This window comes from Rousettus aegyptiacus, unplaced genomic scaffold (assembly GCF_014176215.1).
Source record: "Rousettus aegyptiacus isolate mRouAeg1 unplaced genomic scaffold, mRouAeg1.p scaffold_m13_p_4, whole genome shotgun sequence".
Taxonomy (NCBI): domain Eukaryota; kingdom Metazoa; phylum Chordata; class Mammalia; order Chiroptera; family Pteropodidae; genus Rousettus; species Rousettus aegyptiacus.
This window is the reverse complement of record NW_023416307.1, coordinates 126,003,681-126,027,506: the sequence shown is the minus strand read 5'-3', so window position 1 is coordinate 126,027,506 and position 23,826 is coordinate 126,003,681. Positions and strand designations below refer to the sequence as shown.

At 34.8% G+C, this 23,826-nt stretch overlaps 1 protein-coding gene and 2 pseudogenes across 3 annotated transcripts in view; 2 read left to right on the top strand and 1 right to left on the bottom strand.

Annotated features, from left to right (window-relative positions):
• PIK3CB (phosphatidylinositol-4,5-bisphosphate 3-kinase catalytic subunit beta) overlaps window positions 1–23,826 on the bottom strand; it is a 167,081-nt gene that overhangs the window by 110,954 nt on the left and 32,301 nt on the right. For all 3 annotated transcript variants that reach the window (XM_016151202.2, XM_016151204.2, XM_016151203.2), the window contains exon 2: window positions 19,916–20,020. The gene's annotated coding sequence lies outside the window, so the exon portion shown is untranslated. The remainder of the gene's footprint in view (window positions 1–19,915; window positions 20,021–23,826) is intronic.
• On the top strand, window positions 2,704–2,822 carry LOC118602502 (annotated as a pseudogene).
• On the top strand, window positions 10,187–10,658 carry LOC107513960 (annotated as a pseudogene).

The following is a 23,826-nucleotide window of genomic DNA, read 5'->3' as shown; positions in this document are numbered from 1 at the left end:
CTGTTCAGTTTTCGCAGCACCATCTATTTATTTTTTAATCAAATTAAACCCTTATTAAATGGGAACACATGGTTCACAAAATTAAAATGTCTCTAGTTTTTTTCATTAAAACCACCAGTACTTTATTTTTATTTATTTTCAATTATAGTTGATATTCAGTATTATTTTATACTAGTTTCAGGTGTACAGCATAGTGATTAGACATTTATACAAGTACTTTAACTGTACAAAAGAAATGGATGGTATTTTAGATGAGGAATAATAAATGCTAAGATCAGGTAAGAAGCCACATCCATCTTGGGTTGATTGGTTCCGGAAATCAAGAGAAGTCTAGCCCATATATCAGGCTGTGTGTATATCTATGCACAGAGAGGTCAAGCTCTAAAAAGGGAGGGAGGAGAAGAATAACAAGTAAGGTCGCAGGCAGGAGTGTTCTCCTGAATAAGGGGAGGTGGAGGATGCCAGTAGGCCAAAGCACCTCTTACTTGGGCCAGCAGGATCAGGTTTTGGCAGCCACCTCATTAACATATCATCAAGAAGATTCCATTCTACATAAGTGAGTGTTTCCCAGTAAAATGGATTATTTCTGTCCTCTTTAAATTCATAAATTCCCAGCACCATTTATTAATGAGACTGTCCTTTCCACATTGTACATTCTTAGCTCCTTTGTCATAAATTAAATGAACAAATATCTGTGGGCTTATTTCTGGGCTCTCAATTCTGTTCCATTGACCCATGTATCTGTAATTCTGCCAATATCATACTATTTGTATTACCGTAACTTTGTAATGTAGTTTGAAATGAGGACATGTAATGTCTCCAGCTTTGTCTTTCTTTCTCAAGACTACTTTGGATATCTGGAATCTTTAGTGTTTCCATACAAATTTTAAGATTGTTTTTTCTATTTCTGTAAAAACTTCCATTGGAATTTTGATAGGAATTACACTGAATCTGTAGATTGCTTTGGATAGTATACACATTCTAATAATATTAATTCTTCCAATCAATGAACATGAAGTATCTTTCCATTTATTTGTCTCTTCAATTTATTTCTTCAATGTCTTAGTTTTCAATGTACAGGTCTTTCACCTCCTTCGTTAAACTTATTCCTAGGTATTTTATTCTTCGTGATGCAATTATAACTGGAACTGTTTTCTTAATTTCTCTCATAGTTCATTAGCAGGGTATAGAAACTCAACAAATTTTTGTATATTGCTTTTTCTATCCTCTAACTTTACTGAATTTCTTTTAGTTCCAGTAGTTCTTTGGTAAAGTCTTCAAGATTTTTTATATATTATATCATGTCATCTATAAACAGTGACAATTTTACTTCTTCCCTTCAATTTGGATGCCTTTTCTTAATCTTGCTTAATTGCTTTACCTGGAACTGCTGAAGAAAACAGGCAGGCAAGAGAGGGCATCCTCATCTTGTTCCTGACCTTATTAAAAAAGCTGTTATGTTTTCACTGTTGAGTCTCACAAGCTGTGGGCTTGACATAAATGGCCTTTTTATGTTGAGGTATATACTAACTATATCTACTTTGTTGAGAGCTTTTATTATAAATGATGTTGAATTATCTCAAATGCTTTTTCTACATCTATTGAGATGATTCTATGATTGTTATCCTTCATTTTATTAATGTAGTGTATCACACTGACTGATTCGTGGATGTTGAACCATCCTTGCATCTCTGGAATAAATTCCACTTGATCATGGTGTATGAACTGTATAATGTATTGTTGAACTTGGTTTGCTAATATTTTGTTAAAAATTTCTGCAGCTATGTTCATAAGGAATACAGGCTGGTAATTTTCTTTTCGTGTGGTGTCCTAATCTGGATTTGGTATCAGGGTAATGCTGACTTCATAAAATGAGTATGAAAGTGTTCCCTCCTCTTCTAATATTTAGAAGAGTTTGAGAAGAACTGGCATGAATTCTTCTTTAAATGTTTTGTAGAATGCACCAGTGAAGCCGTTGGGTCCCATACACTTGTTTGTTGGGAGGTTTTTGATTATTGATTCGATCTCCTTACTTGCGATCAGAATGTTCAGATTTTCTATTTCTTCATGATTCAGTCTTGGTACATTACATGTTTCCAGACACTTATCCATTTCTTATAGGCTGTTTAATTTACTGGCATTAAAACCACATTATTTTTGTCTCTCCTCTTAGTTTTTTAATTTTTCAATTACAGTTGACATTCAATACTATTTTAGTTTCAGATATATGGCACAGTTAAACATTTATCTAACTTATGCATTAAACCTCTAGATAAGTCTACTATGCACTTGGCACCATACATAATAGAATGTTATTGACTATATTCCTTATGCTGTACTTTACATCTCCATGATTATTTTCTAACTGCTAATTTCTACTTCTTAACCTCTCCTTCTTTTTTACCTCCTAATTCTTGATACACCATATAAAATGTTGCTGTGTTGGGAACAAACTCATTCATACCACCACACTGCTTACTGTCAAATGAATTAATGAGTAAGAGTAAATAACTTAAAAGGTGTCATTAGTATCAATTTCATACCACCATTAGGACGGCTAAATAATTATAGATGTTTCCTGATTGAATGTAGCTATAAAAGCCAACCTACACTTTCTCTCATTTTTTTTTTAAGTAAAACTTAATATTAAAGGTCTTTTTGACTTCTCAGCTTCAAAACCAACACCATCTAAAAACTAAGGGAGTCTACGGCCATGCCACCCTGAGCACCCCCAATCCCATCTGATCTTGGAAGCTAAGAAGAGTCGGGCCTGGTTAATACTTGGATGGGAGATCACCTAGGAACACTGGGTGCTGTAGGCATAAAAAATAATAAATAAATGAAATAAAAAATAAAATAAAATATATAAAATAAAATAAAAAACTGAGGGATACACTTACAGAATTTAAAATATTTTGCTTAGGCTTCCAGTTATGATGGCAGAATAGGTAAATGCTGTGCTCACCACCTCACACAACCACATCAAAATTACAACTAAACTACAGAACACCCATCTTTGAGAACTGCCTGAAGTCTAGCCAAACAGAAATCCTATAACTAAGGATATACATATGAAGCCACATCGAGACCAGCAGAAGGGGTCGAGACACCAAAAGGACTGCTCCCATACCCACATGCTACAGTTAAAACGAGGGAGGGACAGAGAAAGAGCTTCTCAGACAGAAAAAAAGCTAAAGGAGTTCATCACCACCAAACTAGTATTCCAAGAAATGTTAAAGGACTTCCTTAAGAAGACAAAGAAAAAAATATCAAAAATATAAATAATAAAATGGCAATAACTACATATCTATCAGCAATTACCTTAAAAGTAAATGCTCCAATCAAAAGACATAAGGTGGCTGAATGGAGAAGAAAAATAAGACCCTTACATATGCTATCTACAAGAGACTCACTTTAGATCAAAAGACATACACACGGACTGAAAGTAAAGGAATAGAAAAAGATATTTCATGAAAATGGAAACAAAATTTAAAAAGCTAGGGTAGAAACACTTAGACAAAACAGACTTCAAAATAAAGGCTACAACAAGAAACAAAGACCCAGTAATCCCACTTTTGGGTATTTATTCAAAGAAAACAAAAACACTAATTCAAAAAGACATAAGCATCTATATATTTATAGCAGCATTATTTTTAATAGTCAAGACATGGAAGCAACCAAAGTGTTCATCAACAGATGAATAGGTAAAGAAGTGGCAATATGTACAATATGTCATAAAAAAACAATGAAATCTTGCCATCTATGAAAACATAGATGGACAAAGAGGGTGTTCTGCTAAGTGAAATAAGTCAGACAAAGACAAATACCATGTGATTTCACTTATATGTGGGAGCTAAAAACCAAAGTAAATGGACAAACAAAACAAACTCACTGATACAGAAAATATTTTGATGGTTGCCAGATGGGAGGAGGAAAGGGGGAATGCATGAAAAAGGGGAAGCAATTAAGAAGTACAAACTGGTAGTTACGAAAAGGGGAAATAAAGTACAGCATAGAGAATATATATAATAATATTGTACTATGTATGGTGCAAAGTGGGTACCAGACTAATCACGGTGAATACATCATAAGTAATATAAATATCTAATCGCTATGTTTTACATCTGAAACTAATTTTAAATAATATATTATTTTAAATAATATATTATATATTTTTTAATTTAAATAATATATAATTTTAAATAATATATTATTTTACACCAACTGTAATTAAAAAGTTAAAAAATACTTTAAAAATGTATTAGCCTTGGAGGTCCTAGCAAGTGTGACCAAGTTTGAGAAAGATACAAAAGGCATCCAAATAGGAAACGAAAACATCATCCCCATCAAAATCCCGGAGTTTTTAAAAAAAGAAATAGAACAAAAAATTATCAGATTTGTATGGAAGCACAAAAGACTCCAAATTGCCAAAGTCATCCTGAGAAAAAAGAATGAGGCTGGAGGCATCACTCCGCCTGACTTCAAATATTCTACAAAGTGACAGTAATCAAAATAGCACGGTAATGGCAGCAAAACAGACACACAGACCAGGGATTGCTATATAGAAAACCCTAAAGACTCCACAAGAACACTACTAGAAACAATAAGCAAATACAGTAAAGTCTCTGGATAGAAAATCAATGTCCAAAAATCCATACTGTTCCTATACTCTAATAATGAAGTGTCAGAAAAAGAAGTAGAAAAAACAATTCCTTTTGCAATTGCAATAAAAAGAATAAAATACCTAGGAATAAATTTAACAAAACATGAGAAGGACCTATATAATGAAAACTACAAGATCCTATTAAAAGAAATCGAAGAAGATACAAAGAAATAGAAAGATATTCCGTGTTCTTGGATTAGAAGAATCAACATAGTTAAAATGACCATATTACCTAAAGTCTTATACAGATTTAATGCAATCCCTATCAAAATCCCATTGGCTTTTTGTTTAAAGAAATAGAACAAAAAATTATCAGATTTGTATGGAAGCACAAAAGACCCCAAATTGCCAAAGTCATCCTGAGAAAAAAGAATGAGGCTGGAGGAATCACTCTGCCTGACTTCAAATATTCTACAAAGAGACAGTAATCAAAATAGCATGGTAATGGCAGCAAAACAGACACAAGGACCAGTGGAATGGAATCGAGAGTCCAGAAGTAAACCCATATTTATATGGGCAAATAATCTTCAACGAAAAAGCCAAAAACATACAGTGGAGAGAAAGGAAAGCCTCTTCAATAAATGATGCTGGAAAAATTGGAAGACCATCTGCAGAAGAATGAAACTAGACTGTTGTCTATCACCATACACCAAAATTAACTCAAAATGGATTAAGGACCTGAATACAAGACCTGAAACAATAAAATGCATACAAGAAAACATAGGAACGAAACTCAAGGACCTTGGACTTAAAGAGGATTTTATGAATTTGACCTCAAAGGCAAGGGAAGTAAAAGCAAAAATAAATGAATGGGACTACATCAAACTCAAAAGCTTCTTCTGCTCAGCAAAAGAAGTCATCGACAAGGTAGAGAGACAATCACACGAATGGGAAAATACATTTGCAAGCGACGCCTCCAATAAGGGCCTAATATCCAAAATATACAAAGAACTCACTCAACTCAAGAACAACAAAAAAACAAACGATCCGATCAAAAAATGGGCAGAGGACCTGAACAGATACTTCTCCCTAGAGGACATACAAATGGCAGGCAAACATTTGAAAAGCTGCTCAACATCGCTAGCTATTAGGGAAATGCAATTCAAAACCACAATGAGATTAAAATAGCTATAATCAACAGGACAAGTAATAACAAATGCTGGAGAGGATGCGGACGAAAAGGAACCCTCATACACTGTTGGTGGGACTGCAAATTGGTACAGCAACTATGGAAAACAGTATGGAGGCTCCTCACAAAACTAAGAATTGATCTATCATATGATCCAGCAATCACTCTATTGGGTATTTATCCCAAAGACTTGAAAACTCATATCTGTAAATATATTTGCATACTGATGTTCATAGCAACATTATTCGCAGCAGCCAAGACATGGAAGCAACCCACGTGTCCTATGATAGATAACTGGCTAAAGAAGCTGTGGTACATATACACAATGGAATATTACTCAGCCATAAGAAGAGATGAAATACTGCTATTTGCAACAACCTGGATGGACCTCGAGATAATCATGCTGAGTGAAATAAGCCAGACAGAAAAAGTTGAAAATGACATGATATCACTTATATGTGGGATATAAACCTAAAAGCAACAAATGAACAGGACAAACAGAGACTCATGGACATGGACAATGGACTAGTGGTTACCAGAGGATAGGGGAGGTGGGGAAGGAGGGAGGAAGTAGATGGGGTAAAAGGGGTCAAATATAAGGGGTGGCAGAGGGTGAAGTGGGTAAAGGGGATCAAATATATGGTAGCTGAAGGAAACTAGAATCTGGGTGGTAACCACACAATAGACTATATAGATGTCAAATTATAATGTACACCTGAAAATTATATAATTGTATTAACCAACATGAACCCAATAAACTTAAAAGAACGTATTAGCTAAAACATTAACAATTTAAGAAGCTTGTCGAGTATTGAAAACTAGCTCCAAAAGACTCATAATTACGTGATAGAGTCCTGCCTAATGACCTGAAATGATTTTTTTTTGTTTTATTGAAATATAACAGATAATTAGTTGCTTATTTACATTATACAATTCAATAAGTTTTTTTCAATTACAGTTGGCATACAATATACTAGTTTCAGTTGTACAGCTTAGCGATCAGATCTATATAACTCAAAGCGATCAACCCACTAAATCTAGTACCCCTCTTCCTCCTTACATAATTATTACATTATTAACCAACTTCCCGATGCTACGCTGTACATCTCCATGTCTATTCTGCAACTACCCAGTTCTACTCCTTAATCCCTTTGCTTTTTTTTCCCATCCCTCGAACCTCCCTCCCATCTAGTAGCCTTCAAAATATTCTCTGTATCTATGAGTTTATTACTGCTTTTGTTATTGTTGCATATTTTGTTCTTTACATTCCACATGTACGTGAAATCATGCAATATTTGTCTTTCTGTATCCGACCCATTTCATTCAGCATAACATCTTCTAGGTCCGTCAAGGCAGTATCTTTTTCCATTCCCTTCTTTTTAGTCTGTGTGTTTTTTAATCAGAATTGAGTCTCTTGCAGGCAGCATATGTAGAGATCTTGTTTTCTCATCCATTCAGCCACTCTATCTTTTGCTTGGAGCACATACATCTTTTCCATTTGAGGTACTTGTTGACAGGAATGTATTACTACCATTCTCTATTCCTGTTTTTGATACATATTTTTCCTTAAGTCCCTCCAACATTTCCTGTAATACTGCCTTCTTGTTGATAAATTCCTTTAGCTAATTTTTGTCTGGGAAGCTCTTTATCTGTCCTTTGACTTTAAATGATAGCTTTTCTGGATAAAGCATTCTTGGTTGTAGATCCTAGATTTTCATCACTTTGAAAATTTTGTGTCACGCCCTCTGCCCTGCATGGTTTCTTTACAGAAATCAGCTGCCGGTCTTATGGGTGCTCCCTTGTTGGTATCCAACTGCTTTTCTCTTGCTACTTTTAAGATTTTCTCTTTGTATTTAACCTTTGGGATTTTAATTATAATGTGTCTTGGTGTGAGCCTCTTTGGGTTCATCCTTCTAGGGACTCTCTGAGCTTCCTGGGGTTACACATCTATTTCCTTCATGAGGTGAGAGAAGTTTTCCATCATTATTTCTTCAAATAACTCTTCAACATTTATTTTTCTTCAAGTACCCCTAAGACATAAATATTTTTACATTTAATAGTATCCCACAGACTCCTTAAATCATTATTATAGTCTTGGCTTCTTTTATCTTGCTGTTCTCATTGAGTGTCCTTGGATTCCCTTGCCTCTATATCGGTGGTTCAGTCCTCTTCTTTATCCACTTTGTTGATTCCATCTAATAGACTCTTCACCTCAAATAATATGTTCTTCATTTCTGACTAGTTCCCTTTTATAATTTCCATTTCCACATTTGTTTTTTATCTTTTTGTTAAAGTTCTCACTGAATTCATCTGTACTTCCCCTAAGTTTACTGAGCAGCTTTATAACCAGTGTTTTGAACTCTGAATCTGTTAGATTATATCTGGATCTCTGTTTTGGTCTCTCATATGGTTTCTGCTTCTTTATTTCCCCATTTGATTGCTTTTCTGTGTCTGTTTGTATATACTAAGCAAAGCTCCTGAGTCTCTTGGTCTTATTAGTATGGCTTTGTATAGTAGGCATCCAGTGGCAGTCCTGAGAGGGGTTCAGTTGCAGGCCAAATTTAGCTTCAGCCTGTGCCTCCTCTTAAGATTCAGCAAGCAATCCACAGATGCTGTGCTTATAGTTCCCTCAAAAAAGCACACTAGAAACTTAGGCCAGCCGCCACCAGTGTGAGTCTTGGCAGTGCTCAGCAAGGAACATCTGACTCACCAAGGATATACCATGATGTGGCTTGTGTGTGTCCATGAGTTGGGGGAGGTGGAGTTTCAGGGAATCCTCTGGGTGGAGTGACCTCTGTTATCCAGTTTGATGACCTCTCAACTATGGCGGCACTGGGTCAGCACAATGGGAGGGTGAAAGGCTCAACAGAGAAAAAATGGATACTGCCAGCACTTCTGCCCATGAGAAGTCTCGCCTCCAGCCCTTGCTCTGACAACTCAGTGTCCACCTCTAAGTCCCTGGTGCCCCCTGAGCCTCCAATTAGGCACTGGTGCTCAGAGTGAGCAAGTCTGTCACCGCAAAAGTCCGGTGGCAGACACGGTCCCTTTAAGAGGAATGTCTGCTACTGCAAGCTGCCGCTGTTGCTGCCGCTGCCAAAGCCTCAGTCTCACTCGGCCACTCAGGACTGGCAGCCTTGCGTCCTTGCCCTGTCCTACCTCCTGTCGTTGCAGGGTGATTTCTTATCGCTCTCCCTAGTTGTAGGGTTTGTTCATCTAGATCCCAGGCGACTTTCCTTGCTGTTTGTTCCATGTTTCTGTCACAACTTTAATTTGGTCATAAGAGGGATGAACAAAGCCTCTATCATCTACGCCACTTTTTTCTCCCTGACCTGAAATGATGTTAAAACAATCCCTAAATTCTTTTATATTCCTCCTATTGGGAAGTGTGGCCGATGCTCCCTTCCCTTGGATATGAATGAGCTCTGTAACCATTTGACAAAATGAATAAAGCTGAGATAATGCTCTACTAGTTTTTGGACCCAGGGTTTAGAAACTAGTAGCTTCCACTTGCTATCTCTTAAGACATTTGCTTGTGAGATGCTCAATTCTAAGAGCCATGTGGGGGTATTCTGACCAACCCCAACTGACTGCCAGCATCAACATCTAGATTTTGAGTGTAGAGGCCTTCATGACTTCAGCCCTCAGACTTTGAGCTTGTCAATATAAGGTCCAGACATTATGGAACACAGACAAGTTGTGCCTTGTCTAAATTCCTAACCACTGAGCAAGGACATAATAAAATAGATGTTTTATACCAGTAAGTTTTGGGGTGGTTCATTGCAACTATTGATAATTGAAACATGATCTATTAGATTAAGAGATCAAGTTATGCAACTACTACAGCCAAGAGTTAAATCATTTGCTTCTATAAATATATATAGAGACACACATACATTTTCTTATAAATTTTTCTCAAGAGCATTCATCATAAATATTTTCTTCTTATGTACAAATAGATTCTGTATTTTAGCAAACAAATTAACCTCTGAAATTAGAATTACTCAGACCAAAATTCTACTGAAATTTAAATGGAACTGAAAACTAAAAAGCTAAAATTAAATTTCCTGTGATAATCTCAATGCTATCATCCCTTCCCCCACTCCCTGCCCCAAAGGGAGGTATATGTTAAATGACTTTTAAATGACTATATAGAAAAATGAAACTTCCACTACCTAACTCTGATCTACCAAACTTCAGCTACAAAAATCATCAGGTCAGCTGCGCAAGGGGCTTGCTGCGGCAGGTCACCGGCACCTCCTGGCCAGTAGTACGTCAGCTCAGCTCGCGGGCCATGTTCCCGCCCATGTCCCCCGGCTGGTCTGGGGGATCCGGGCACTGGCTGTATGGCGGCTCCACGAGACCTGTGCACCGGGCAACAGCTCGCATGCCGAGCGGATGGCGTCATGAGGCTCCTGACTTACTTCTGCCGCGGGCAAGTTGTGCAGGGTTTTGGCCGCGGCTCCAAGCAGCTGGGCACCCCCACGGCTAACTTTCCTGAACAAGTGGTAGATAATCTTTCAGTTGATGTATCCACTGGCATTTATTATGGTTGGGCCAGTTTTGGAAATGGAGATGTCCATAAGATGGTGGTGAGCAAAGGAAGGAACGCATACTACAAGAATACAAAAAAGTCCTTGGAAACTCATATCATACATACCTTCAAAGAGGACTTCTATGGGGAACTCTTCAATGTGGCCATTGTTGGCTACCTCAGACCAGAAAAGAACTTTGATTCTTTAGATCACTTATTTCAGTAATTCAAGGTGATACTGAGGAAGCTAAGAAACGACTAGATTTGCCATAACATTCGAAACTCAAGACAATTTCTTCCAGGGTCCTAAGAGCAAACTAATAAATGGCCACTGATGAAAAAGACACCTTATTAATTTGCTGTTTTTTAGTATTTTACTGCTCATAACTATTCGGTCTCACCTTGGTTATATATATTTTAAAAATCAAATATTTTCTTATATCTGTGAATTAGTTTAAAATAATACAGTGTAGTTACCATATTATGCTTCAATTGTTTAATTAAACCCATCATGCTACAGTACTAAAAAGATTCATTTTAAAAACCAAGATTCATTTATGTAATATGTTGATTAAAATTTACCATTAGAAAGGTCATATCTTATAATGGAAATGAAATGTATATAACTGAATAAAAAAACAAGTCACTAGTTTGAGACGAAAACTATTATTTCTCATGGTAAAATACTAGTCTATGTATTTATGTAGCATGTGCTGCTAAACAGAAGGCTTACAAAAGAAAATGCATTAAGTAGGTTTGATAGTTTATTATAAACCTAAAAGGTGAAATTCATACTTTGCATTTTTGTTATTTTGTGATTAATATTATTACTAACATGCAGAAACTTGAAATTTTATTTTAGTCATTTCCTTCATGAGGGCAAAACATTGTATTGTATTCAGTTTTGTTATACTTGCCTTAGTTCTAATTGGTCTAGACTACCTTGCCTATCATTTTTTGTCTGTCTTTTAAAACATTAAAAGGAGTGTTTTTCAAAAAAAAAAATCATCAAGGCAGTTTCCCTGAAATCATAATGATTGAAACTTAGAGTCTAAATTTATGAATAAGCTGACAAGCTCTAGTCAGCTTCCTTAATTAGATGTTTATGAATATATTAAAATTCTTGTTTTCCAAAGAAAATGTAGAATATTTAAACAGGTTCTTAATTTAGTATTTGAAAACTAATACATTTGCCTATAGCTTGGCACCATCACATAACCTCAGAATTATTTCATCTCACATAATAAGCTTCCATAAGACCATGATACAGTTTATACCCAGGACCTAGATAAAGCTATGAGTAGCCTGGTTATGATAATGAGGAGCCAATAGTGATGAAAAAGCTATGAGTAGCCTGGTTATGATAATGAGGAGCCAATAGTGATGAAAAAGCTTTAGCATCTCATATTCCTTCAAAACTGCCTTGGAACAAGGTGAATGGAGACACACTGGAAACACTTTCCTCATGCCTTTCAAATTTAATATTTAAGGGGTATGTGTATTATAAATCTTCTGAGTATATATCCGTTATTTTATACCTTAGGACCTGAGATCTACAGAAATAACATAACTTTCCCAGGGCCACTGTGACAGAGACTGCTTTTCTCCTTCCACAGTTATGAGACTGTGGCTGGACACATGGTAGGCTAGATACTCCAACTTTCTGTGCAGTAAGAAACAGCCATGTACTAAGTTCTCTCCAGAGGAATGTTAAATGGAAAAGACCTGCGCCACTTCAGGTGAAATTTTTTAATAAAGTTAGTGTGCTGCCTACACCTTCTCTTTTCTCTTTCACTGGTTACAGAGAATGAGTCATGAGATAGAAGAAACCACCTGGAAGAGAACTACCCACCAAGAAGACAATCCACCTTAGACTGTTTCATGAATAAGAAATAAACAACTGCTGTATTTGAGCCATTATTCATTTTTCAGTCTGTTACAGCAATTTGGGCTTCGTTAATTTAATCAAATATACAGTTTGGATAGTTGCAAGGCCATGGTTAAAACCTATTATCTTCCTTCCATCATATTCGGTCCAGTGCTGTTTACCACTGTGTATCCCTTATCGCACTTCTCCATCCAAACAGAATCATGAAGAGACTTGAGAGGACAACATTAATGAGAATACCATCATGACACCAGCAAATCATTCTCTTCATTTAAACTCAACAGCTTTCATCTTTATCACTTCGCAAAGTGCATTTTTTAATCCCCTGGTAGAAATGAACACACTGACTCGTCTCTTTCTGTTCCTGACTGGTCAACTGATGAGAACTATTATATTTTTCAAATATAAATGTAGAGGCATGAAGTATATAGATTTAAGGAAGGTAAAGCCAAGAGTACTTTCCTAGGAAAGAGGAATTTTAACACAGATTTGAAGAAAGAGAAGAAATTAAGTAAAGGGCGAAACAACGTAAGCAAAGACCTAAGCAACCTTAACAATTTGAGGAATTCAAAGTTAAGGAACACAGAGAGAAAGAAAACAGAATCAGAATAGTACTGGAGAGGCTGGCTAGATCCAGATTCTGGTACGCCATATAAAGTGTTGCTCTTGATGCAAAAAAAAAACAAGAAGAAACTCAATGAAGAATGTTAAACAGGTAAAAATTAATCAAGTAATTGTTACATATTATAGTGAAAAAATGAATATGTAAATAACACAAACCCTATATATTTATCCCAAAATGGGTAAAATAATTAAACAAATTTCACAAGCACTAAAAAACTCTAAGTATACAGAGGCAAAAATGTTCAACCTCATTAGTCACCAAAGAAATGTAAATGGTATGCCATTTCATAGATCACTACTGGTGGGAGAATAAACCGATTCAATCTCTTCCAAAGATTTTGACATCAAAAATTCCATTACTAGGTATGTATGCAAGGAAAATTTTTATCCAAAGGTGTCATATGTTCAACATGGAATTTTTCAGAACACCCAAAACCGATACACAACCTAAATGTACATTAATAAAATGGATCAATAAATTGTATTGAATATTTTACATTATAGAAAATTAATAAAATTCAGCTACACATAATTAATAAACCTCACAACGTTAAGAGAAGCAAATTAAAAAATATACAATATTCTATTTATTCAAGCATAAATATAAAGTTAAATACAGTTCATACAAATGTAGATAATAAAGTTATAAAGAAAAGCAAGGAAATAAGTAATTCAGCAAAGTGTATCTTCAGGAGAGGGATAGAAAGAAAGATGCTAAAGGAAGGCACATATGATTGGCTCAGCTTGGCTGTCATGCACAAGTTTTATTTTTTATTATTCTTCAAATAATAAATTTAAGTTTCCATGTGCTCTTCTGTATATGTGCAAAATTTCACACTTTTTAAAAAATGAATTGGTTTAGTAGCAATGACATATGTAAATCTCCTCGGTAGCAACTGGCATGGAGAATCCATTTAATAGGAACCTATTCCCCATTTTACTCTGCCTATGACCTCAGTGTTCATGATAATCAAACCCAAGCTCCAGATTTTTCCTGTCATCTGCAGCTGCTTCTCCTCTTCACATCTAAGAATCCTGACCATCCTCACATCCCTACTGCTTATAACTTTTGCCTTTATCTCTAGATTCTAGGAGGGAAGTGACATTAGCAACTAGAGCAAGGAGTATGACCCTGCTAAACTTTATTCCTGCCATCCTTTCTTATTATCTAGATAGTGAGGTTCTAAATGACAGGAACAGGCTCTTTCATCTTTAAGGTTCCACACATTGCCTGATACAAGTCCTCAGTAACTATTCTCTGAACAAAGAACAAATAAACACATGCATTATAGAGCTATATTACTAGTAGAAAATAAGATTAAAGTTCACAATCAGACTGGTACTTACTCATGTTCCCCAGGCCCATTCACAGATTTAAAGAAGCCTCTTTCAGCTGCTCAAGAACAGCAGAAAGATGCCTCCGAAGTTGCTTTAATATTGTTGTCCACAAAAAGAGTGGATTTGTAGTCATGGCTATATATAATAATCTCCATTCACTAATAATTCGTAGTGCTTTAAATAAAAATCTAGATACTTTTTCAAAGTAACATAAATTTTTTTTATTTAAAATTTAAATATTATAAATTTTATAAAATTACACTTTAAATATACTGTATTATGCATAAAACTAGTTAATCCTCCACATAAACAAAACAATGATGTTTAATAATGTATGTAACTGTTAAGCGTGTTCTTATATTGGAAAACTGTATTGACATCAACAAGGCAGCCATTTATGTTGCCCTTTATATACTACTTCCTCTGTCATGTGGCAGTCAAAAGGCTAAGTGAGATGCTTACAGCAAAAAAAAAAAAAAAAACAGTTTTGAAAGGTCATGCTACACAGACAGCCAGAATTTCTTTCACAATATCCTTACTGTCTATGGCAGCCTATAGGACAATCTGACCATAGTTATTTTCTGAGCAAAATCAAAAAGCATGTTATCAAAGGACCAGAAACAGTGGGCACTCAATAATATAATCTTTATGAACATTTTTTATAACTGCGTAAACATCCAATGCAATTAAAGAAAAGCACCCTGAGGCAAAGACAAAGAACTGGAGGAAGAACCAGTAAAAACTGGAAGGCAAATATAAATCACTCAGTTTACTCATAGTGTTCAGATACTATAATAAGAAGCTGCTAAGGTAAACATTTTTAAATTAAAACATAATTTGTCAAGAAAAAGCAAAATTATAACAGTATTAAAGACAATATGACCTACTTCAAAATTTCCAGATCTTAATGACAACTGCAAACAAGGTGTAAAATTCAAAAACCTCTGCAGAGGCTGTAATCCCACCAACATTTTTCCCTTAATAATTTTTATTGGTCTATTATCCATCCGAACAAGGAATGTCTTTTCCCATCTGTTACACAGAAAATGTGTCAATTAACAGCAAGATGAAAATTTCTCCAGCTCTTATAAAATTCCCAATCTCAGAGGTTAACAAGTATCCTCTTTGAAAAAAAAAAAAATCATTCCAGCTCATTTAACTATCTTGTCCAATCCTGAGAGAGCAATTATCCCTGCCTAGGAATCAAAACTCATACCTTTCCACTGAGTCAATTGAAGATACTTCGTTTATTAGACTTCATATCCATAGTTACATAGATACAGTAACCACGACTGTCTAACAACCCATTCTTTTTAAAATTACAGAATTTTAATTCCAGAGAGGATTTCTCACTAAAATTTAACTAGAAGACAACCTTGTTTACCAACTCTGACCTCACAGCAGGGCATGAGGATTTGTGTTACTGCCAAAACTACTAGAAAATGATCTATGATTACATTCTTTTAAGGAAAGATATTTAAAATATTCTACTGCCCAAAATCAAAGGTACCCTATAAACCAAATCCAGGCAAAAATATGGAGTAACTGTAACCTTTCTGTATTACTGATCAAAATGTAAAATATTGTAACTGCTGTGAAAAAGTTTGGCAATTTCCTAAAAATTTAAACGGAATTACCATATGATCCAGTTATTCTAATTCTGGATATAAATACCCAAAAGAATTAAAAGCAAGGACTCAAAATAAGGATTTGTATACTCACATTGACAGCAATAGCCAAACAACCATCGATGAGTGGACAGATAAAAACAAAATGGGGTATATATACATACAATGGAATATTATCAGCCATTAAAAAAAAAAAAAAAAACATTGTAATAAATATGCTACAATGTGGATGAAACTTGAGGACATTATGCTAAGTGAAATAAACCAGCCACAAAAGGATAAATATTGCATGATTCCACTTACATGAGATATCTAGTATAGGCAAATTCATAAAGACAGAAAGTAAAATAGTGGACAGGAACGAGGGGTGAGAAGGCAATGGGGAATTATTGTTTAGTGAGTTCAGACTGTCAGTTTGGGATGATGAAAAAGTTCTGGAGATGGAGACTGGTGATGGTTGCACAATACTGTGAACGTAACGCCAGTGAATTGTACACTTCAAAATTGTTAAAATGGTCAATTTTGTTATGCATATTTTACAATGTAAAAAAATCCAAATAAACTTTTCAGGAACTATAAGCCCTCTGTTTCTCCAACTCACCTTTTTCTACTCTTCCTATCTCCCTGTGATTCTAATTAATGTTATTGTACATCCCTCTTATCACTTTTAGATACTTCAAACACCTGGCCTCATAGTTCATTAACCACAAGTTACACTTCTCAGTTATAGCCTTACCTTTCACTCCTCTCCCATCCTCACCCCTGGATCTTCATCTCCACTATCACGTAGAAGAAAACACGAAGGCCAAACCCTGGTCTACACCTTGACTTAAGCCTTTTCTACCTTCACAATGTCAGCTTCTACTACCTCCTCCCTCACTAACTCCATTCCAGCCACACTTGGCCCTCTCAACACTCCTCCTAGGACACATCCAGCCTCAAAGTCTTTGTATTTAAGTTCTTTCATCCTGTAATGCTCTGCCATTTCCCCCACCCCAAATATCTACCTTGCCTGCTCCCTTATTTCATTTAGAGCTGTCAACTCAAATGTCACCTAATCAGAGAAGGCTTCCCTAATCCGCCTGATAAAACAGTAAGCCTGCCCTACCCACATCAATGTCTACCTTTCCCTAATACGTTTTAATAGTATTTCTCACTACTCATGCAACACAGCATATATTTACTTACAGTTTATCTTCCACACCTCATTAGAATACCAATTCCATGAGAAAGGGACCTCTGTTTTTGTTTTTTGTTGTAACCCTAGCATCTAGCACAGTTCTTGGTATATTAGTACATGCTCAACGAATACATACTAAATCAATCATACTAAATCAATACATACTATATCAGTCCCTTGATGCATTCCCTGTCACCAAGCCTGCATCCCATAGACAGTAATTTCAACCACCAATGTCAAATATCTCATTCCTATCTAAAAGGTTATACTAGCTAAATTCACACTGCCTACCATGTCATGCTAGTTTATCTTAAACTGAGCCTTCATTATTATTGCTCGGCAATCCTTTCTCTTCTATCCTAGTGATGATATTAAGTTTCTCCATCATCGTTTCTGGCCTGGTCATTCCAACAGCCTCTTAACTGACCTTCCTGGTTTCCCTTTACTCCTATATCCATCTTCAATAAAGCAGCCAGGGAAGTCTTTAAAACATGTATTATATCATGACATTTTTCTGCTTAAAACCTTTCATAAAAGACTTCCTTGAACCTAACTAAACTTCTTACCATGGCCACAGAGACCAACATGGCCTGGCCCAGCTTACTTTAACTTCGTCTCATGACATTATGGTGCTCATCTTCTCTTTTCCAGAACACTGGACTTTTCCCATTCCTCAAGCAGACCAAGCTCATTTCCACCTTGAGGATTTTACACTAGCTTGACTTTCAAGTGACTGGAGTCTTGACTTTCACACTTTATATTAATGTCACCTGAAGTAGACACCCAGTCACTCCATCAACTGCCCTGTTTTAATGCTCTTCATATCACATCATGAGTTGGTACTTGTCTTATTCATTTCAATGACTGGTTCCATAAGAACAATGATCTTGCCTATAGAGTGCCTGGGACAAAGCAGGTGTTCAATAAATGTTGAATAAATATTAGAGTAATTTGGTAATTACTCTACAATGTTTTTCCTAAATGTTTTCTTCTTCCAGGATACCAACCTTGCCACTGATTAACTATATGCCTAGTAGATAACCTCAATCTCTACCTTATTAAAAAAGTAGAATAAGAAATTCTACAATCATGGAGGCCATGATTGATTTAGTTTTCCTTCTCTTTGCCTAAAAACTTCTGATTCATCCTTTCTTCCATTTGTCTGATTTCTAACCAGAAAGATTACTACTCTTTCAGAAAAGTTAAGCTTTTTGCCCATATCCTTGACCTCAAATTGTGTTACTTCCTCTGAACAATTAATCATTCTAATATTTAAACTACATGTTCAAACTACTCTAATGGATCATTCCCTTTTACCTAAAATATACCAGGTGCTAATGCTAAAATATCTTTTCCTATGTGGAAAGTCCTCAAAATGATCACTGGCACAAACTCCTTGAAAAACATTCTATTTTATTCTTCCTGCTATATATTTTATAAAACCATTTATTTACCTGTTACAATTCATCCTGGTCTACTCAATATGTTCTCTCAGTTACCAATAACCTGTCAATAATTAAATTCAACAACCCCCTTCTAGGGTACTAAAATCCTTAATCTTTCTACAGTATCTCATCTCTCAGAGAGCCTCCCCTTAAAATTCTTTATTGTGCTTCAAAGAGAAACACTGCACAATTCTGGCATCTTTCGTATCTTTTCTTCTTATTTTTCCTTTACTGGTAGTTTTCAACAACAGCCATTCATTTACAATAGGCACTTCCTAAAGTTCAGTGCTTTATCTCTATGTCTCTGCTATGTGCAAGGACACTGAAAATGCTACCAAAGCTTAAACTCTGTGAATCACTCCAAATTTTTTATCTTCAAGTCCTAAATTATCTTTTCCTAAGTTTCAGTCTCGTATTTCCACAATTAAGGAGATAATTCTCAAAGTTCTACGTATACCTCAAAAATCAAAACATGTCTAAGAGAATTCACCATGTTACAGTCCCACCTTCTCACCTCCTAATACCAGTCTTTCCTCATGAGTTCCTTACTTCTGCTCAGGGTACCATCATACTTTCAACCACTGGAACTCAAAATTTTGAATTCATTTATATGACTTCTTTCTTCCATATTCCCTGACAAATCTACCTATAAAATCAACCTTGTAAAATGAACTCACAGCTCACTGACTTCCACTCCCACCACTCATTCAAGTAGTCATTATTTCACTTCTTCAGCACTTAATGTTATAATTAACCATTAATTTCATAACTATCTGTTAAGCATCTAACTTGCCTGCTAGACTAAAGGCCCAGTCTAGCAGGCAACATAACCTCAGACAGGGAATATCAGCCCGTGTTAACAGTATAACTAGGGTGAACCGTGTTACTTATCTAAATCAGCAGACTTGAGAGTAATAGAGGGCATTGAAAATAGTTCAGAAATTACACAATGTTGTGTCAATTATATCTCAAAGTTGGGGGAAAAAAGTTGCGCATTAACTGATCTACAAGAGGCTTAAACCAGAATATATGGTCATGCTAACTATAACTCCAGTGCTTATGGAAAGATTGCTGCATTCTAAACACATACTACATATTGGTTTAATAAATGAATTAAGAGCTGAAATATTCACTTTATCACTTCTTCATTTTTAACTGCAAGCTTATTCTCAACCACAAAAGTCATCCTACAATGGGCCCTACTAGGGCCAGCTACATGACCTCCTAAGTGCCAAATTCTTCAGTTTTCAATTAATCTCTCTAAAAAGGTTTCGACTACTGGCCCCTCCTCTCTCTTTCATGAAGCTCTATTAACTCTGTAGTAAACTTCATTCTAAATATACAACTGTCTGAAAACAAGGCCTAGGATTCCACTCCACCCCAGAAACTCTAAAAGATTTAGAACCTAACCAATATTTACATTTTCTTTCTATATTTAACTTCTAGAAAAATAATTTAAGTAATCAAAGACACAAAACTGGATACTTACCTCGAAATTGTAGCCCCCATTTCAGTCATTTAGGAAAACAGGTAGCATTACTTATTTTTAAAAAATGAAGTTTTCATGGAAGACTTTTTCAGATTAGAAGATACACTGCAAAAAAGAGCCAAGATAAAAGGTATTAACACTAAAATGAGCTAAATTAAAAATGAATAAATTTTATTACTTATATGCCACTGAACTGCTTATAACTCTACATTTTTAATTACAGGGAAAATATAGAAAACACATGAATCACAACATTAAAATATAGAACGTTAGAACCAGAAGGGACTTAAGTAGATGTCATGTGCAACTAAATGCTCTCATTAAGATCAACCTCTCTTTAAAACTTCTTTTCTGTAATAAGGTAGTTTTCTTTCTACTTCTCAATCCATTTTTATATCTACTTTATAAGCTGCTAAATATAGTAGCTTATTTCATTTTTTCCCATTTGCTTCTTTAATGTAATTTGACACATAAAACATATGAAAATATCCATGTAAGCAAGCATATAACGGACACTGTGGGTCGCCATCCCACATCAATAACATCACCTATATGATCCTCTCATCCCATCCTTTATTCCTGAATACTTATTATTCTATTACTTTTTTAAAAAGAACTGTCACATAGGTATATATCCCTAAATATTTTGTTTGTGTACCCTGCTCTCTTTTTCAGCTTGACAAATTGGTATGACTATATGAAGTATTAAGAAATTTGAATTTTTTTCATTCAATATTTTTCTAAGCTTTATCCATATTACATTTTCAATGCTCTATAGCATTTCATTATATAAATATGCTACAATGTATTTACCCATTCTGTTGACAAGACATTTGGATGGTTTATAATTGTCTGCTTTTATCAACATTATTATACAAGTCTCCAGGTGTACTTAAACAAAAATTTCTTTAGGGTATGCTTTAAACCTAGAAGTGGAATTGATGGGTCATAAGACATGCAAATTTCCAACCTAACCAAAAATGTCAAATTGTCTTCCAATTGTATCTCTTTACCAAGGCACCAGCAGTATATGAATCGATAACGTATATGAATCAATAACATATCTTCTCCAATACTTGATGAAGTTAGATTTCTCAATTTGTAACACTACAGAACATATAAAATGGTATTGCACTGTGATTTCCATTTGTATTGGCTTAATTAGGTTGAAGATCCAATAATGCTGAAGATCTTTTTATATGTTTATTAATTATCTATGTTCCCTTGTTCACAGCTTTTGACCCTTATTATTGGGTTGTCTTTTTCTTATTAATTAGTAGGCTTTATACATTAAAGACCAGGCTACATAAATTGCAGGGCCCAGTGTAAAAGAAAAAAAAACAGGGCCACTTATTCAAAAATTCAGAATTTCAAGACACTGATAGCTTAGCATTAAAATAAGTGTGGGGTCCTGTGTGACTGCGCAGGTTGTGTATCTATGAAGGCAGCCCTGTTCGGGACAATAATTCTCTATTACATATATTACAAGTATTTTTTTCCAAGCTTATGGCTTATCTTTTCATTTTCTTTATGATGTCTTTAGATGAACATTAATTTTAATGTGGTCAAAATATCTTTTTTCAGTTGATTCTTCTGTCTCACTGAAAAAATCCTCTAGTCTTTAGAAAGTTTTATGACTTTGCCTTTCAGTTTGAGCCCTAAACCATGGGTGCTTTCCAAGGATCGGTGAGCTCACAGCTATAAGGTCCCATTCTTTGCTAATAATATTTAATAGCATTTTATGACCTTTATAACAGTATCCTAATCAATCCTAATCAATATCACTTAATTCATTTCTGAGAAAGCCCAAAAAAAATTGGATTGGAGGTTGTGCTATAAACCAAGTTTGGAATTACATTTCTCCAAGTCAGATATTTTAATAAAAAATTTCAAGTATTTGGTTAGAATATTTTATATGTAAAAGGGAAAAAAAGGCTGAAAATCTTCAAGTTTCATAAAAATTAGTAGGAATCAAAGAAGAGCATAATCGTTGCTAATAAAAATGAAAATCTTTTTTACATTGAACCTTCAAAATAAAATTCAGCTAGGAAACAAGTAATTTAATTCAAGTTGTCTTTGTTTTTGAAATAAGGTCAATAATATTCTTTTTTAAGTGAGCAAAATGTTATAAAACAAATTTTAAAACGATGTCAAAATATATCAAACTGCTTACTTTCCCAAAAGTAAAAGAATTGGTCAACTCAAAAATAACCAATTTGATGGTGCAGGATGATGACAGTGTGGGAGGCTGTGGGGGAGTGGGGGGGGGGGAAGGTATATATGAGAACTCTTTTGTACTTCCTGCTCAATTTTGTTGTGAACCTAAAACTGCTCTAAAAAATAGGGTTTATTTAAGAAGGGAATGCGTAAAGAAAATGTTTCAATTGCACCAAAAAAAAAAAAAAAACGACACAATATTGGCTAATAATGATGCAAGTGATATTGCTTACTATTCTTGGGCAGCCAATAAAATGACTCTGATTTCATCAAACAGAATTCAAAAAATTATTCTTAAAGTTCCTAATAATGACTTAGGTATAAACAACGACACGAAGATCCACTCATACAACTTTATTGTGGGAAAAAAAAAAAAGGAAACAGAATTCTAAAAAAAATAAATATCCATTAAACTTTAAAGGGAGAAGAATTTCAAAAGTTCACCCAAGCACTGAGAATGGCCCATGACCAAACCAAATCCCTACACAAGTTCTATCTCTGGTCTGTTTTCAAGTAAAAGTACTTTTCAACAAAAACAAAACAAAAACACACTATGCCTCAATCATGCAATTTATATCATAACTCGAGAGCTAACTAAACTATTCTATTTAAGTAACAAACATTTCAACCACTCATTCTCCACCCACAAACAAGCAAGCAATCGAGCCATTTAATTCCAAAATCCCTTCATGGTAGAGAAGTGCTCATCTCTCTCCCTTCCTACTGAACCCAGAGTACGTACCCCTCATGTAGTCCAACCACGAAGTCCTAATCAAAGGAATGTAATTTCTACTCCACCATTTATATTTACAAAATGCAACAAGAACAGTCAAAAATATACTTTGAAACCTATTACTCGAGAAATAACTAGATTAAGACTGCTAGTGCATGAGTTTGTCAATTTATTTGTTGTTGGTTTTTTTGTTTTTTTGGTTGTTTTTTTTCATTTCAACAAATGGGGATTATTTATTCTGGATTTTAAAATAAAGATTTTTTAAAAAACAAATATAGCCAATTAACATAAGAAAAAATACATAATTTCATTAGTGCTCCAAAAAATAAAAAATTAAAACCACAATAAGATACCACTGGTATCCACCAGAATGGGTAAAAAAAAAAAAAAAAATTAAAGAAACTAACAATACCCAGTCTTGTCAGGGATGTGGAAATTCACATACCTTAAGACACAGGAACTCCACCCTAGATATACATCCAAAAGAAATGTGTAAACATTTCAACAAATTTACTAGAATGGTCACAGCAGCATTATTCAGAAAAGCCAAAAACAGTAAACCCAAAACGGAATGGATAAATTATGATATATTATCACGATGGAATACTATATTGCAATGAAAATAAATTAAGTACCTTAGAGCTTTATAAAAATGAACTGATACATAAAAATATGTGAGACATTAAGCAAAAAATAATAAAGTACAGGATAATAGCTATAATGTGATTTTGGCAGAGGGATAAAGATGTAAAGAAATAAAAATCTGTATTATTATTTGCTTATGTATATAAGAGACATTGAAAGATTACACAAGAAACTAGAAATACTAGTTTCCTAGACAGAGTGAGATGTTAGGAGGTTGCAGTGGATATGATTTCGGTAGTTGGGAATAGGGGTAGGAGACTGTTTATCTTTTTATACGTTTTACTTTTTAACAACAGGGATCTATTATATACTACAA